Source organism: Nuphar pumila, chromosome 6 (assembly GCF_984573655.1).
Source record: "Nuphar pumila chromosome 6, dmNupPumi1.hap1.1, whole genome shotgun sequence".
Lineage (NCBI taxonomy): Eukaryota > Viridiplantae > Streptophyta > Magnoliopsida > Nymphaeales > Nymphaeaceae > Nuphar > Nuphar pumila.
Window position 1 is genome coordinate 53,049,006 of NC_143254.1, and position 19,530 is coordinate 53,068,535.

General features: G+C 36.5%; 1 pseudogene; it reads right to left on the reverse strand.

The window, feature by feature from the left end:
• Positions 1 to 456: 456 nt before the first annotated feature.
• On the reverse strand, positions 457 to 11,499 carry LOC149834860 (serine hydroxymethyltransferase, mitochondrial-like; annotated as a pseudogene).
• Between the last annotated feature and the right edge of the window lie 8,031 nt (positions 11,500 to 19,530).

Here is a 19,530-nt window from a genome sequence, read left to right on the forward strand (position 1 = left end):
GGTGCCCTATTAGAAGAGTCTGTGTGACATAGCATAAGGCCATAATTTCATCTCAGGGAGAACGAACATCACATGAATTTGAGTATTCCTTTTTAACAGTCATGGTGGGAAATAGCCCCAATAGGATTCGAACCGGAGACTGGTTAAGATGGCACAGCTTAAGCAGCCATCTTATTCAACCATGCATGTTTGGTAACTTAAAACCTTATTTTAAAGAAATAACTCAAAAACTTCACAATATGCATATGCAACAACAACGATGAAAAACAAGATGCACCAGAAGAAAACCAAGATTTAATATATATCTAAATCAAAGAAATGAATTCTTATGACAAACCATATAAACATGTGCAATGAAACAAAGTAGTTCCCATATACTTTGTAGTAGCTAACAAGATTAAGAAAAAAAAAGATAGAGTTTCTTATGCTATAACCCAACAAAAAAAATGGAGATTCTCAATGAACAATCATATGAACCTGTTTGAGGGCAACTGCTATGCCAGCAATAGTATGATTATGTGGACCACCTTGAAGTCCAGGAAAGACTGATGCATTGATTTTCTGTTCAAAATCATACAACACCTTCATGAAAAGAATTACATGAAAACAAAAAATGAGCTCTACAAGACATGATTAAACCATTATGGTCACTTATCAAAAGGTATAAGGTTAAAATACAATTAGGGATGAACACCTGGAGCCGAGTTTTGAAAATTGTTTCAAAAGCCTTTTTGAAAGAAGGGGCTACAGTGGGATTTGAACTCACACCACTTCCAGGAAAGACCAACAACCTATCGATTAAGGTAAGACCTTTCTTTATAACTATATTATGAACAAAATAATACATATATAAAATCTAATTTCTTTATATACCTATGTGAGCCGAGCTTAATTGGGCTTACCGAGCTTATTCATGCTAGACTGGCTGTTCAAGCACGGCTCGTTTATGTGTACCGAGCCTGGTGAGCCCGAGCTAACTCGACTCGTTGTGCATCCCTAAATACAATTGTAGAAACTACATAAAGGCAAAAAACAAGCAAAGCCAGATGTATCGTTCACCTCCTGTCCTTGTTTATTAACCTCTTTAACTCCCTTCCTGAAAAAAATCATGGCACCACGTGGCCCACGAAGTCACTTGTGTGTTGTTGTGGTCACTATATCTGCATAGTCAAAGGGAGATGGGATAACACTGTAATGAAATAAGCGGAAGAAACCAAGAATGCTAAAGCATTCACTATGTCCCACACCGACAAGTGCAACAAGCACAAGAGAGAAAATCCACTAAGGGATATACAAAGGGCCTTATAAAAAGGCTACACACATGAAAAATAATATCACTATTATTGAAGAGGAGCTCTCAAGAGCAATACACCATACATGGGGGGTTCTCCCTATTTATAAGAAAAGGAGACCAAAGGGGCTCCCAATAGAGTTGTTGGGAGCCCCCAATGACTCCATTGTGGGGCCCCTTTTCGGTATCCAAAAAATACAAAAATAAAAATAAAAATAAAAATAAAAATAAAAAATGGTGAAATAAAAGAAACAAAATAAGTACCCCTATGGGGTACTTTGTGAAATGACCATAATACCCCTATCGGGTATTATGGTATTATTACATATGTTTTAACACCCCCCCTCAAACTTTACGGGGGAATGACCGAAAGTTTGCCAAGGAGGAACAAGAAGCGAGGAGCAGGCAGGGCTTTGGTGAAGAAATCAGCAAGTTGATATTCTGAAGTGACATATGGCAGTGTTACTGTCCCACGAAGATATTCATCACGTACATAATGACAGTCCATTTCAATATGTTTCGTCCTCTCATGGAAAGTGTGGTTGCTGGCAATGTAGATGGCACTTTTGTTATCGCAACAAAGCTTTGAAGCCCCGGTAATTTCGACTCCCATATCTTGAAGAAGACTTCGAAGCCACACCAGCTCCATTGTAGTAGTTGCCATAGCCCTGTATTCTGCTTCAGTAGAAGACAATGAGACTTTCTGCTGTTTCTTGCACCTCCAAGCAATTAGCGAATCTCCTAGGAACACACAAAAACCAGTAGTTGAGATTCGATCATTTGGGTTTCCTCCCCAGTCAGCATCAGTATAAGCTAGTAAATCTAAGGAAGAGAGTGAGGATAGGAATAGCCCTTTAGTCAAAGTATTTTTAATATATCGAATGATCCAGAGCACAACACTCATATGCACAGATGTAGGAGCATGCTGAAATTGGCTTGCAGAGTGCACAGCATGAGCAATATCGGGCCTGGTGATAGTCAGATAGGTGAGGGAGCCTATGAGTTGCCTGTAGGGCGTAGGATCATCCAGCAGAACTCCATCCTCCAGTCGTAGTTTAGCATTGATAACCTCGGGAGTTTCCACCTTTTTATCATCTGAAATCCCAGATTTGGAACATATGTCTGCAGCAAGCTTCATCTGTGACAATATATACCCTCGAGGAGAGTATGCAACTTCTATACCAAGAAAGTACCTGAGAAAACCCAGATCAGACATATCAAAATTATGTTTTAACATATTTTTAACTTTAAGAATACCGCTTTCATCATTGCCAGTGATGATCATATCATCAACATAAAGCAGAAGGATGATGATACTATTACCTGCATGTTTAACAAAAAGAGTAGTGTCAGTATAACAGGAGCGAAATCCCAATTGTAACATGATAGCACTAAATCTATCATACCAAGCCTTAGGGGCTTGTTTAAGACCATATAAGGCTTTTAATAACCGAAGGGTTTGACCTTGGTTAACACTGATTCCCGGCGGAGGGTCCATATATACTTCTTCATTCAACTGACCATTAAGAAAGGCATTTTTAACATCTAATTGGAATATAGGTCATTTCTTAGATGATGCTACCGCAATTAAAGTTCTAACGCTTGTCATGCGAGCCATGAGAGCAAAAGTTTCCTCATAATCGATGCCATATTCTTGTGAGTATCCCTTAGCAACTAATCTAGCTTTATAACGCTCTAGGGAACCATCACTTTTTGTTTTGACTTTGTAGACCCATCGACATCCTATAGCTTTCTTATTTGGAGGAAGGTGAACTATTTCCCAAGTTTTAGCTTTATTTAAAGCATCTAGTTCAACTTTCATTGCTTCAACCCAATGAGGTATACTTTTTGCTTGATTATAATGGGAGGGTTCATAGAAAGAATGCAAGGCTATTAGACAAGCTCTATATTTAGGTGAAAGAGTTTCATATGAGACAAACCTATTAGGTGGAATTGATTCTCTAGAAGAACGCCTAAGGGAGGTTTCTTCTAGGGGTTCATTAAGCCGCAAGAATTTCTCTAAAGCACTAATAGGTTGGGCTTCCTCACGCCGAGTGTATACTTGAAGATTGTCACCATTAGTTGGTGATACATCATTATCATGAGAATCATGAGTATTTTCTAAAATTTCCGGATGACTAAAAGAGTCATCATTTGAATCTTCTAAAAGATCATTGATAAACATATAATCAATTTCATTTGATTTTTCCAATATGTCAAATCCATTTTCATCTTCTAAAAAGGTTACATCTTTGGAGACAAATAACTTATTGTTTTTATGATCAAAGCATCTATAGCCTTTTTGATTTTCACCATATCCTAAAAAAACACATTCTATTGCTTTAGGTGACAATTTATCTCTTTTATGTAAAAGAACAAAGCATTTACACCCAAAAATCCGAAGACGATTGTAGTCGGGTGTCATATTAAAAAGTTTTTCATAAGGAGAGATATTATTCAATTTTGAAGATGGCATCCTATTGATTAAATAGGTGGAGGTTAACACGGATTCGGCCCAAAAATTTTTAGGAATATTTTTAGAAATGAGTAAGGATCTAGTGGTTTCCAAAATATGCCTATGTTTTCTTTCCGCTAGACCGTTTTGTTGAGGAGTTCTTGGGCAAGATTTTTGATGACAAATGCCATGTTGTTTTAGATATGATTGAAAATCATTTGATAAGTACTCTCCACCCGAATCAGATCTAAGAATGGATATTTGACTTTGAAATTGATTTTGAATTTTTGCATGGAATTCTTTAAAGAAGTTAAAAACTTCCGATTTAAAGTTAAGAAAATAAATCCATACATATCTAGTATAATCATCAATAAAAGTAACATAATATGAATAACCACCTTTAGATAGAACCGGAGATGGCCCCCAAACATCGGAATGCACCAATTCAAAAGGTCTTGTTGTCATAAAGGATCTAATAGGAAAAGGAGTAGACTTCATTTTGCCAAAAATGCAATCTTTGCAATTGATATCTTTTTCTTTACAAAACTTGTGTCCAAAAGGAAAAGGATACATTTTAGAGTAACTTGGATGTCCAAGCCTTTTATGCCAAGTTTCAATATTTTTGTCTTGGACATAAGTACAAAATGAGGTATTTGGAAGCATTAAATTATCCATAAAATAAAGGTCTCTCTTCCTATGGCCTTGCCCAATCCACTTCCCGGACCGGAGATCCTGCACAAAGCACCCTTGGGATGAGAAAGATATTTCACATCCATGGTCGGCTATTTGAGAAATGGAAAAGAGGTTAAGATTTAATTTTGGAACTATTCTAACTTTTGGAACAAGGAAATTTTGAACATTTTTAGAATCAAGAGTTCCAACACCATTTATTTTGAGAAAAGTTCCATCGGCCGTAGAGACACAAGACATTTTTGAATTGGTGTGCACATTGGTTAATGCATTTTCATGAGGGGTCATGTGAAAAGAAGCTCTGGAATCTAAAATCCAAGAGTACGTACCGGGAGGTGATGATGAGGCAATGGCGGCACCGGAGGTGGAAGAAGTGACCTTTAAAATTTGTTGAAGAGCCAAGAAGATTTGTCCAAGAGTATCTTTGAGATCCCCGTTCTTGCCGTCATCTTCTTTGGTGGTGGATTCTTCAACGGAAGCCACCTTTGGCTTGAATGCTCCATTAAGCTTTGGGCAAACGGGTTTAATATGTCCCGGCTCATAACAATGGTGACATATAATCATTTTTCTTCCACCACTCCCTTGCTTACCAAAATGAGGTGGTTTGTATGTTTTAACATGATTGCCGGGTTTAGATACGGCAAGAACTTCCTCTATGCTTTTACCCATGCTATGCCTAGTCTCTTCTTGAGTAATCTCGGCAATAGCTTCTTCTAAGGGAGGAAACGTGGATCTATGGAGAAGTGAGGATCTCACTTGTTCAAATTCGGGACGAAGTCCAAATAAAAATTGAAACAATCTATCTTGTTCCATTTGTTTTTATCTTAGAACCACATCCTCCATAGATACCCATTTAGGCTCTAAAAGAGCCAATTCATCCCACAAAGGATTTAAAGCACTATAGTAATCTTGTATGCTCATGTCTCCTTGTTTTGTGGTTCTTACTTTTTCTTGCAAGAAATAAGCTCTTGCAAGATCCTTTTGGGTAAACATACCCTTCATAAAAAACCAAGCTTCATTTGCCCGGCGGAATTTTGCAATATTTGCACATACCTTAAGTTCGACATTATTCATAAACCATGCTAGGATTTTTGCATGGTTGCTCTCCCAATCTTCCATTTGATGATTATAATCTTCAATGGCCTTGAGACGAGCATCGCCTTCAAGTGCTTTCTCTTGATCTCCTTCCATCTTTGTGAGCTTAAGTTGGGGTTCCGGAACGGTTCCTATTACATAACCCCAAAGCTTCTTGCCTTTGAGATTATTCTCCATTGCGGATGCCCACATCATGTAATTTTTTCCATTGAGTTTGAATGATAGATCGATCTTGACTTCCATAGCTACACAATGAAGATGTGAGAAAGAAAAGAAGTAGAGAGAGACAAAGATTTTACCTTTAGTAGATCTTATGGCTCTGATACCATGTAATGAAATAAGCGGAAGAAACCAAGAATGCTAAAGCATTCACTATGTCCCACACGGACAAGTGCAACAAGCACAAGAGAGAAAATCCACTAAGGGATATACAAAGGGCCTTATAAAAAGGCTACACACATGAAAAATAATATCACTATTATTGAAGAGGAGCTCTCAAGAGCAATACACCATACATGGGGGGTTCCCCCTATTTATAAGAAAAGGAGACCAAAGGGGCTCCCAATAGAGTCGTTGGGAGCCCCCAACGGTCACATATGTGACCGTTGGGGGCCCCAACGACTCCATTGTGGGGCCCCTTTTCGGTATCCAAAAAATACAAAAATAAAAATAAAAAGAAAAATAAAAAATGGTGAAATAAAAGAAACAAAATAAGTACCCCTATGGGGTACTTTGTGAAATGACCATAATACCCCTATCGGGTATTATGGTATTATTACATATGTTTTAACAAACACCTCCAGTGACCAGACCACTGATGTGTGCCATGTCAGCCAGTAGAATAGCCTTTTGCTTGTCGCAGACCTGAAGATTTAATGTGGATAAATTTTTACAAACTTAAAATTATGTACTTGAAAAAATTTGATATTAATAATGGCTGCATTGATGAGGTTTAAGATACAGAAAAAAGTATCTTTACCTTTCGAATGCGTTCATAATCATAAAGGCGTGTATAGGCACTTGCACCAACAACTATAAGTTTTGGCCTGAAAAGCACTGCACTTTTTTCAATCTGAGAAAAAAAAAGAATATTCAGGTATTCAATAATGCATATTTTCTTCAGTGAAACTTCCAATGAAGTGACTAATCAATATAGAATTCAAAAAATATTCAATCCACAATGAGATTAGATATACATAATCACTCTGATTCAAATGTCACAGGGAATAGCCGTGAGCCAACTGCCAAAACATGGATATGAAGTGGCACTATCACTCATTAGAACTTCTAAAAGAGAGAACCATAATCAGGTACCTGGTCATAATCAATGAGGCCAGTAGCCTCGTTCAGACGATAGGGTATTGTTTCAAAAAATATGAAGACAGCAGATATCTTCTTTGTATCGGTCTGGAAAGGTAACAAATGTATCATGATGTGCAACATAAATGGAAATCAAATTTATAAGTAGTTCAACATGAATATATGCCAAAATTTATTATAAATATTCAAAGAAAAAGTCATTTAAAAAACTTAAAACATTCTATGTCATAGTAATTCATCTTCCAGATAACCTTATCCACCTGCCATATGGAAAGCATACAAATAACGAAGAGTAAAATCCATTTCTTACTACTTTCATGCAGAACACGCACAATATGTTGTACCAGTAGCTCCTCCATGCTGGAACTTCAGAAAAATTGAAAGAAAAATTGATAGGATTGAACAATCATGGATCCAGATGAATTAGACATTCAATGCCTTGAATATATTAAATGTAAAATTCTTTCCCAGATAGTAATAAGGGACATAGCTTAGACATCCACTGCTTAATCAAATGTGAAAATATTGAAGAACAAGACTAACTGATTGTGGAAGTAAAAAAGAAAAGGAGAGCTTGCACAACAACCGTATGAAAAGAACAAACTTATGGTGAACTGGCCACCACTAAAAACAGGAGAGTAGGTTCTGCACGGCCCTGCAGCAATGTTCATAACCTCATGTCGGTGACACACATCAAACATCAATTACCACAGCCCATCGCAGACCAAAGCCAAGCAGAAGCTAATAGCTAAATTGACTTTTAAGCACAAGAAAGTTGAAACCGTAAACCATTGCTAAGCAAGAAATTATGCAAAGCCCTGTAACTTGCTCACACTTCTAATTAATAGTTTAACCACATCATCATTGTCAATGGACTTTGGGAATTGATATAGGAAGCATGGAAATCATTAAGAAAAGTTTAAATCAGGAATCATAAATCATTATTGTTTATGAAAAAATTAAAGCAGGAATAATAAATTATTGTTGTAACGTTGTTTATGTGAAGAAGGTAAACTAATCATCCAAATCATGAAGTATTATCTTCAGAAAGTGAGGAAGTGATTTCTACTGGAGACATCAGTTTTTTAAACTACTACAGAAACTTCCAGGAACTATGGGGTGCTTATAAACATAACTTTTTCTCTTACTCATTAGTTATCATTGGTTCACCTTATAACTAGTTTTTGCTCTATTGACCAGATATTTGATATGGAAGAATCTAAATATTGCATATCGCTTGAGCACCACATACACTGAGAGATGCAATAAATATGATTAAGGGGAAATTCAACACTTCACGGTGCATACAAATCGTATACACTCTGAATTATAAAGAAGAATGCTTTAAATCTAACCATCTTACACTCTCAAAGGATAAGTACGTAGTCTGCACTATATAGTGTTGAGGAATAATAATGCAAAACAACATGAACATTTTACTAATAACAAGACAAAATAATTGCAAAAGAATGGAAAAGAAAAGGCCTATAAGCTAAGCACCTGATAACCATGTAAAAGGTGTCCACCATGAGGAAGATCGAGTGCCATAACTCTTTCATGGGGTTTAAGTAATGCAGTGTAAACTTGAAAGTTGGCAGGAGATCTGGATAATGGTTGTACCAAGGTTGCCAAACTAGGAAGCGGAAGCGAGAAGTGAGGCATTTTAAAATTTATAGGAAGCGGAAGCGAAGCATCAATTTAAAAGCGAAATATTGAAAAAATGAAGCAATATGGTAATTGAATAAGAATCGAACAAGAAACAAATAAAAACTAAAATAAAATTGATCATTCTTATATTTCGTGATTTTTCAGTAAAAGAGTTAAATTTTTGTTAAAATCTAACAATGATGGTTACTAATTTAAAGAAAGTACATGGAAAGTGAGTGAAAGCGTGAGAAAAAATACATGAAAACATGAAAAGAAATATGAGAAAAGCATATAGGAAGCATAGACCATGTGTGTGGGAAGAATAGAAGAAGCGTGGGGGAATCGAGATTCCCATGAAGCGAGTTTCCGGGAAGCAAGCTTCCCACCTACCTAAGAAGCTTCCAGTAACTCTGGGTTGTACATTTACTGCATAAGAAAAAATACTATTAGATGGCAGACGTCACTGACCCAATCTGAGGTTAGACACTGGCTAATAAAGAAGACAGGAAACAGGAAATATTTTCTCAAGATAATGGAAACTAATTTGCTTCTTCCAACAGAAAATTTGCACAAAATCCTTCAACAGGACTCCGTAGTGCCAAGGAAAGAAAGAATTTTCTTATTGCATAAGTTGCATTCATAGAATGGAAGAACACTCATGTACTTGGTCCTAAAATATATGACTTGTACTCCAAATAGCTGCAGAAAAAAAAACATATTCTTTGGGCCTAAAGAAGAAAACAAGCTTAAATGATCCTTTATTCCTTCCATATGAAAACTCTAGAGCACAAGTGAAGGAAATGCGTCCTATACTTGCAAGAAACAATCCTCTGCAGGTAGAGCTTGCATGACTTGATATGTTAAGTGAAAATTCAGATCATCCCAACTGAACTAACTTGCAAATACAGTGACAAAGGCCTATTCAGCAATAAAGTGAAATAGAAGATGAACTAACCTCCCCATTTTTTTGGATCCAATCTAAATGCTTCCAAAGCACGCTTTTGACATAATGACTCTGCCATGCCGATATACCTACAAGAAGAAAAGTAATGTAAAACATCCAGACCAAACCAAAGGTGTCATATTCACATATTTAACAGAATGTTTCACTAGATATGGTCAGGGCACAAGTCATAGAGAAAAAAAAAAGAGAAGTATGATATCCCTTGATACATATCTCATTTCAAAGCAACATAAAAAGGAAAGAAAATTTTCAGGCTTCCTACTCAGTGCCACCATAATAACGTGCACCAGGATAACCTTCACTGTACTTGTTGGTCATAATAGACCCTACTGCTTGCATGACTGACACCGAAGTGAAATTCTCAGATGGAATAAGTTCAAACCCCTGAAGAGACGCCAACATAAAAGGACATCAATCATCAAGGAAAAAATATTAAATCTTGAACCCTTTCTATTTTCAGTTAGTGAAACAAATATAAACTCAAAAGTCAAAACACAGTTAAATTCTGACTAAGAAGAGAAAGAAAATAATAGAAAAAAAAGTAAGAACTCTTTCTCCAACCAAAGTGGAACTTTTTTCTCACATCAACTGCACGAGCAGCAAGATCATGAAATTGAGTTCCAAACAGAATGCCTATGACGCATTGTCATAATGGCATATGCAAAAACATTTCTCAGCCACGAATGCATGAATATATGATGAAGCATATTCTCTAGTGTAATTAAACAGGTTCTTATATTAAGGGTTTGCTTCCCAATATTCTGTTCTGTTTTATTCGAATTTGCAATTAATAAATGCATTTTTCATGTTTTATTGAATTCCTAGATAACAAAAACACATCAAATATCCTAGTTGGAAATGCAAAAAATTGTCAACAGCAACAGTGGTAAAGGAAATCTTTAGATCTTTAAATTACGAATGCATCAAGACCATCAGCAATTTCCAATAACCAGCATCAAGATATCCACCACAAGCAGTGGGCATCTTTTTTCGATGAATTATGTAGATGAAGGATTAACAATCAAAACAGTTAGCAAACTCATAGCGAGTAAAACAGAGTTAAATCAGAGACACATGGCAAATCGATGAACTCAAACAACAAATACCACAAATCAAATTGATTGGACTGTTCTTATCACAATACCCTGTAATCTCAAATATCAGGACTCAAAGGATTGGAGTGCTTACAACACACCATCATCACAACAACAAGAAACAACAAAATTGGAATCAAATAACAAGCAGCATAATGGGAAAATGACAGGCCTAGCCCACCTTCCACTGCCGTGTTTTCTCGAGCTCAATAATATCCTCAATCTCCGGATCCACCACCTCAAGCGGAGCATTGAGCTGCTTGGGCCACTGCCATGGAATTCGCACAAGAAAACCTTTAAAACAGAAAAAAAACAAATTTTCTTTTCATGGTGCAATCAACTTTCATGAAGCAATGAAGGTATGAGAAAACAACAAAAAAAAATGGAAATTAAGTCATTTCCGATCGAAATAATCAGAAAAAAGAAGCACCCACTCACCGTGACACGAGATTTTTCCTTCTCATACACTGCCTCATTGGGAAGAGACGACTGGAACAGCAACAACAAAAAATAATGTTCAACCAAACAAATATTTACGTGTTTGGTATAAACAAACAGGAAAAATGGCAAACCAGAACAAGGAAAAAAATTAAACAGAGATCTTTATAACACGAACGGATGGAGTATATGTACAAGTTTCGGACCTCTCGTTTCGAAGGAAAATTACAATAAAAAAATGGCGGGAATGAAGCAAACGATATTTGTTATGGGGAGAAAAGAGAAAAGCAATGAAGATATAACCACCATCATTGAGTTCTCTTGCGATTGTGAAATGGAGAGTTGAGACCACCAAATTGAGAAGTGTCGTATAATGGGCATGGTGGTGGTGGTGGTGGTGGTGGCGGTGGTTAGTAAGGAGGGATACCAGAGAGTAAACGAAGCCTCCATTAAAGGGTGACCGACAGTGCTTAACCGACGTAGATAGCCTACTAAGCGCGGCCATCGCCACACACTCTCTCTCTCTCTCTCTCTCTCTCTCTCTCTCTCTCTCTCTCTCTCTATATATATATATATATATATATATATATATATATATATATATATATATATATATATAAAAGCCTCCATTAAAGGGTGACCGACAGTGCTTAACCGACGTAGATAGCCTACTAAGCGCGGCCATCGCCAATCACTCAGACACTCTCTCTCTCTCTCTCTCTCTCTATATATATATATATATATATATATATATATATATATATATATATATATATTTATTTATTGGGGATGTTTCCTAATTAGCACGTTAATTAGGCAATTTCGCTATATTTTAAGAATTTATATTCTACTTCGTTAACTGCGGAGGGTGTCTTTGGCAATGTCTTAATTGGATCAATTCAGCCAGAGCAAGCAAGATCTATGCAAAGGAGGTTCTGTGAAGATGTTAAATTAGACGTGGTGAGAATATTTTATGAGTTCTATCATAACTCCAGACTGCCTTATCATTTTCATGTTGTTATTATTTTGCTTATTCTGAAAGAGGATGAGGCCACTGATATTTCACGATTCCGCCCTATTTCAGTTATGAGTGCTCTCTATCGGATGTTTGCCAAGGTTTTGGCGAATAGGCTGAAATCGGTGGCTAATCAGATTTTTTCAGATTCTCAGTTTGCCTTTATCCGTAATAAGAGGGTCCAATACTCATTCATCATGACGTCTGATATTGTTCATTCCTTGCAGCATAGCGGTTAACCTTACTTTGTCTTTAAATTAGACTTTCATAAAACTTTTGACTTTGTGCATTGGCCATTCTCATTTCAAATGTTAGCAAATTTTGGTATTGATCATCGTTTTTCTGGTTGGGTACGGGAGCTGGTCTCAAATGCCCAGGCCATATTAAATATCAATGGTGTTAGAGGGGACCGGTTCAAGCTAGGACAGGGTTTGCGACAAGGGTGCTCCCTCTCGCCTTTATTGTTCAATGTTGTTGTTGAGGGTCTTGTGGTATTGCTTAAGCGGGCTGCGGTATCGTGTTTCATTGATCTTTTGCAGGTTTTACACTTCTCGGGTCATATTCTTACTCATGCTGATGATATGATCATTTTTTGTCTTGCAAATGTTCAGCATATGCTTAGGTTCAAGTTTATCATTCAGTTCTTTCTCCCCCCTATCTGGGTTTTCTCTAAATGAGACCAAATGCTCTATTACCATGTTCAATGTTCATGCCAATATGCTTGCAGTTGAAAAAAGAATTTTTAATTGCACTATTTCTGACATGCCTATTATGTACCTGGGCTTGTCGTTACAAGTGAAGCACCTCTCTTATGTTGCTTGGGCTCCGACGCTTCAAAAAGTGAAGCACAAATTGCTTTCGTGGCAGTCGTCTTATCTCTCCATCGCTGGCTGTCTAACCTTAGTTAGACATGTTCTTTCATCTATTTTAGAATTTTTCATGTCTATGTTTGTGATGTCTGTGGGAGTAGAGAAGTAGTTGATGCGCTTGTCGATAGGTTTTCTATGGTCTGGGTGTCAACTCAAGGGTAAGCGTCACTTGATTGGTTGGGGTTCGGTGGTCTTACCTTGACGTATGGTTGGTTTAAGCATTCATGCGCCCAGACTGTGGAGCATTGTTCTTGTCGCCAAACAATGTTGGTTGGCCCACCAACAGGATAACCCTTGTGCTCGTTTGCTTCTTGCTAAATATGGGGCTCCTACTCTTATCTTGGTTCGTTTGGGAACTTGGGGTTTGGCGCTCTCGCACTTGCGTAAATCATAGTTGAGGGCTTTAGCCTGCTTTAGAGACTATTTTGAGGACTCTGAAAATTTTGGTCAGTGGTTGCAGTGGGCGCTGGCGCCAAGCAGAGAGTTCCTCACAAAAAAAAGTCTATAGATCGTTGCTCCCCCCGGAGGCTGATTAGTTGCCCGAGGATGTGCTTTGGGTGAAGGGTCCTTCTCCCCGTTCTTGAGTTCTGGCTTGGTTAATTTTGCACGATAGGATCCAGACCCGTAGTAATTTAAAGAAGTGGGGCATTCAGCTCCCGAGTTGGTGCGTGCTTTGTCAAGCTGCAGAAGAATCTACGTTTCATTTGTTTTGGTCTTGCCCAATATTTGTGGAACTCTTTAGCAGGACCTGGAGGCATCCGGAAGTGTTTGTTAAGGAGGAGTCTTTTGCGCTAAATTTGATCTTGGGCCCGATTTGTATTAGGCGCAACACGAGGTGGAGGTTCATCTAGCGAACGCGATTGGTTACTTCTTGGTGGTTTGTTTAGATGGCACGAAATGATGCTCATTTTTGTCAATTTCCGGTTAACATTCAAAACTTGGTGCATAAAATCTTGGTAGATGTTTATGCTATCTTTGTTAGGAAAACCACGAGCAAGAGACAACCAAAAGGAAACAAAGAACAAAAATGATCAAACAAAACACAAGAACACAGATTTATGTGGAAAAACCTCTCCTCAAATCCGAGAGAGAGTAAAAAACCACGGCCGCCCAGAGAGAAATATTATTACTCTTAACTGGCAGTTACTAGCTGGGGAAAGAAAAGCGAGAATATAAACAAGGCAAGGGCGACAACCCTAACCAAATCGGGTCGGATCCACTAAAAACCGGGTCCCAAACATAAGTCCAAAAAAAAATTCTTCGGGGGGGGGGGGGGGGGGGGCGCTGCCCCCTATAACCCCCCGCACAGCGGGACCCGTGCCAGGGGGAGCCCCCGGACCTCCCTTCCTGCAGGGCAAAAAGCAGTGAATCAGGCTCCACAACTCATCAATCTTGCGTATGCATCTTAGTGATCTTTCGCTCCCTCCTGCTGACGCTACCACTCTTTTGCCGCAATCTGGGCAAGCTGCTCCGATGTGAGCCCATTTTATCTGTTTCTTTATTTGTTTTGACTTTGCTCTTGTTCAGTTCATGGGTGCAACATTTTGTTGATCTCGATCTTCATGAGTGGTAATGTTGAATTTCTTTGGTCTCTCTCTCTCTGGGTGTTTGTTTCTACTATGGCGGGTGTTGGTGGGGAAAAAAAGAGCAAAATAAACAAAATAAGAGGAAATTGTATGGTTGGTCCTCAAGGCTTTGAATACCACCAAAAGGATTGGTATTCGTTTGTTTGCAAACTACAAAATTTTCATGTGAATTTCGGAGGAAATTGTCCACAATGCCTTCCACCTCCCAACACGCTATCGGAAACGTCCATTTTTTTTATAATCCAAGGAAAAAAACGACTTCACCATCCATTGTTTCATCCCACAAGGACTTCATGGTCCTTGTGTACATTGTTGAGGGTGAGGATGCCAAATCACTCTTCTAAAAGTGATTTGGCAGATCACTTGATCTGCTCTCCCAGATGATCGGAGTCCATGTGGGCAAGGTTCTTTGTATTTGCTCATGATTAAAGCTTGAAGTTTAAAAATGATAAAGGTCATGATCTCATGGATTCTAATAAGCTGAATAAAATCAACAAGTTCTGATCTCATGATCTCATGGCTTGAAGGAAACTGTATGTCATTTATTTACACTTTTTGCATTATTATCATTTTAAAATTCATTTTTTGCAAAGCTGAATGACTATGTGATTTGAAATAAATATGGTGGAAATGTTAATAAATTTTGTCATTTCTCACTTGGCAGCAGTAAGATCTGAAATTAATAACTGTGAGGATTTTCATTTGCTTATTTCCTTCTTCACTCTAGTGAGTACATTATAATTGTGTAGCCTATCTTCTTACATAGGAAATTATCAATGGTTGCAAGAGTTATCTGCTCATTAGACTAGAGGGTACACTTTTTTAGTTTAAGTTAAATGTTTAATTTTTTTACCCTCTCACATTTGTGCTTAAAATGGGATTTTTTATTTTTTTAAAAGTCTTATTTCAAGTGAAAGCTATCTTTGAAAGAAATTAGATTTCGCCCTAATTCTAAATAAAAAGTTCATCTTTGATATGCTTAAGCCTTTGTTGCAAGTAGATCCATGAGGCATTAAAGATAACCTTTTAAAACCGTGATCAGTTTTACTTTTTACAGGAGATGTGGGTTCTTGCTCTTTAACAGGCTTTTGGATCGCCCAGGATTCAGATTTCAAAAAAGAGAGCTTCATGCCAAGTGGTGTTTGAATTGACTCAATATATGCAACACGCTTTTATAGTATTCTGATAATTGCTAAAAATTGAAGTTTTAAAGTCTCAATCAGGTGAGAATTGAAAATCCTCTGCTTTGTAAGATGATGGTTGGATCAGCCATCTAAGGTTAAGAATTCAGCCGCTTAGGAAATTTCAACTCCAGTGGTTCAAATAAATTTCAAGCCAATATTCAGACATACCATCAGTGTTGTGAAAAACATTGAGGCGTAGCAAGGTGCTCCACCAAAAACCGAGGCGAGGCGTAAGCCTCAAATATTTTTTTTAAAACTTAAAAGAAATATAAAAAATATTTAAAAATACAAATAAATAAAGAAATGCTTTATTGATGAAAAAACAACCAATAAGAAATAGAAAATCTCAAATAAGTACTAAAAAATATGAGATTAACATATAAAAGTAACTAAAAATTGATTACATAACTGAAAAATATATGAGATTAACCTATAAAAGTTAAAATATATGAGATTACTCTAAAAAATATGAGATCAACATATAAAAGTAACTAAAAAATTGATTACATAACTGAAAAATATATGAGATTAACGAACCAAAGATAAAATATACTAAGAAACCAAATACATAACTGAAAAATATGAGATTAACCAACAAAAGTTAAAATATATGAGATTATTCTAAAAAATGTGAGATTAACATATAAAAGTAACTAAAAAATTGATTACATAAATGAAAAATATATGAGATTAACCAACAAAAGTTAAAATATACTAAGAAACTGATTACATGACTGAAATAATTGAAAAATATATGGGATTAACCTACAAAAGTTAAAATATATGAGATTATTCTAAAAAATATGAGATTAACATATAAAAGTAACTAAAAACTAATTACATAACTAAAAAATATATGAGATTAACCAACAAAAGTTAAAATATACTAAGAAACTTATTACATAACTGAAATAACTGGAAAATATATAAGATTAATAAACAAAAGTTCACTACAACAAACCAGCGGATTAGCGACGACCTAAATCCATCGCTAATCCGACGCTAATCCATCACAAACCTGATTAGCGACGGATATCATCCATCGCAAATTTTTTGACGCTATTAAGCGACGACATATATCTGTCGCCAATTCCGTCGCTAAGTAGCGGTAGACTGTATCTGTCGCCCGTTCCGTCGCTAAATTTTGACGGAATAACGAATGACAAAATCCATCGCAAGTCCGTCTTCACTAAATGGCGGCTTCGATTTGGCGATGAATTTATCGCCATCGCTAATCCATCGTTGAATTCAACGCCCATACTAATTAGCGACGGATATATCCGTCGCTAATCCGTCGCAAAAAAAAGAAAAAAATTTAAAAAAATATTTGAAAATTAAATATTAAGAAAAAAATTCTCGTGATATCCTGTACAATTTATATTTCCTGTGAATAAAAAACAAAGTACACATCAAAATACATATAAAAGGAAACTAAAGCAATTAATCGATCCACTTTAAAATTCGCAAGTTCTAATTATTTACAATTCAACATTTATATTTTTGAAACAAAAAGAAGGTAGAACAAATTCAACACATAAATCTAATCATCGCCAAGATTTTGTGCGTCCTCTTGTTCAGTGTCTCTATCTGTCCCTTCAGCTCTACTACGCTGATTATCGCCATCAACCTACATGAGAAAAGAAATGTCAGTATTGATAAACAAAATATACTGAAACATAGCCTACTCTATATGTGATTCTATCATGCGCATATGTGTTCTAAGGTAGTAAAAAAACTGTATACATGATTCTATCATGCTCATATGTGTTATAAAGCAATAAAAAAACTCCATATGTAATTTTATCATGCTTATATGTGTTCTAAGGCAGTAAAAAAACTGTATATGTGATTCTACCATGCTCATATGTGCATTAAGATAGTCAAAAAGATGTATATGTGATTCTACCATGCTCATTGTGTTCTAAGGCAAGCAAAAAATTATATATGTGATTTTATCATGCTCTTGTGTACTGTAAGGCAATAAAAAAACTTTATATGTGATTCTACTATGCTCATATGTGCTTTAAGGCAGTAAAAAAATTGTATATGTGATTCTACCATGCTCATATGTGTTCTAAGGCAGACAAAAAACTTTATATGTGATTTTATCATGCTCATATGTACTCTAAAGCAGTAAAAAATTTGTATATGTTATTCTACTATGCTCATATGTGCTCTAAGGCAGTAAAAAAACTGTATATGTGATTTTATCATGCTCATATATACTCTAAGGCAGTAAAAAAATTGTATATGTGATTCTACTATGCTCATATGTGCTCTAAGGCAGTAAAAAAACTGTATATGTGATTCTATCATGCTTATATGTGTTATAAAGTAGTAAAAAAACTTTATATGTGATTTTATCATGCTCATATGTGCTCTAAGGCAGTAAAAAAACTGTATATATGATTATATCATGCTAATATGTGTTCTAAGGCAGTAAAATAACTTTATACATGATTCTATCATGCTCATATGTGTTATAAAGTAGTAAAAAAACTTTATATGTGATTCTGTCATGCTCAAATGTGCTCTAAGGCAGTAAAAAAATAGTATATGTGATTCTATCATGCTTATATGTGCTCTAAGGTAATAAAAAAACTTTATATGTGATTTTATCATGCTCATATGTGCTCTAAGGCAGTAAAAAAACTGTATATGTGATTCTATCATGCTAATATGTGTTCTAAGGCAGAAAAATAACTTTATACATGATTCTATCATGCTCATATGTGTTATAAAGCACTAAAAAAACTTCATATGTGATTCTATCATGCTCATATGTGTTCTAAGGCAGTAAAAAAACTGTATACCTGTCGGGCACCGAAGCTCATGTTGAATGCAGACGAAATTCCTCTGTCCTGAAAAAAGTTGCACAACTCATTACAGACAATGTTGAGAATGACTTCATCTAAAAAGTACTGCATTTTGTCCTCAAGACGCTGACAGACACCATCTCAAGACATAGCAGGGTCATTTGGACGTTGAGAGTTGATGCTGGCGGGAGAACTTTGTGGGCCCGGGCTGCAGGAGACAACGACTGGTGTGGTGTTCATGTGACTCCCAAACCCAAACACACGACCCTTTTTGGGTTCACCGGTTGCAGTCACCCATGCTACAGGATTAAAAGGCGGATGCTGAGTGGAGTCATCACCATATCGTTGTATCATTTGCTACTCGTATGACTCCTACAATGTAATGATTAGAATATGAATTAATAATTAAGAATTGCAATATTTGTGATAACGTAATTTATAGTAACTTGTCTATTACAATGTTTATTAATAAAATAAATACATACCGCTATCGCTCTCGCCTTCTCTGATATGAACTCTCCCGTGGTCTTACGTTTATGTGTTTCAACAAACACATCCTTGTATGACACAATGCCTCCTTTTTCTACTTCTTGCAAAGTGAAATGATAAAAAATTTAGTTAACAGGTTTGCAACAATACTTATAAAACTGACAATATATATATATATATATATATATATATATATATATATATATATATATTGATGAGTTACTATTTTCTTCTGGTGGCTCCCAAAAGTCCTAGATTCACCTGTGTGTAGATGGGCCTCGGGCATTTTTGCTCGATTTTGTGCAGCCTTCACTGAGCGGTTTCGAAATGCATCCTCTGCCCACTTGTCGCACATTCCCTCCCAATAATCTCTCCTGATACTAATAGGGCCATGGCCCTTCCACTGTAATGGATCATCTATTCCACCAGATGTTTTTTTGGCTGCAGTCTTCATATTGTGCAGCATGTCTGCAAATTGATTGTGAGCTACCTTCTGTCACACCTTCCTTGCATCATGTTCTTCCACCGTAGTCACGAAGCGATTCGAAACCTATATATATTTTCAGAAAGTTAGTAG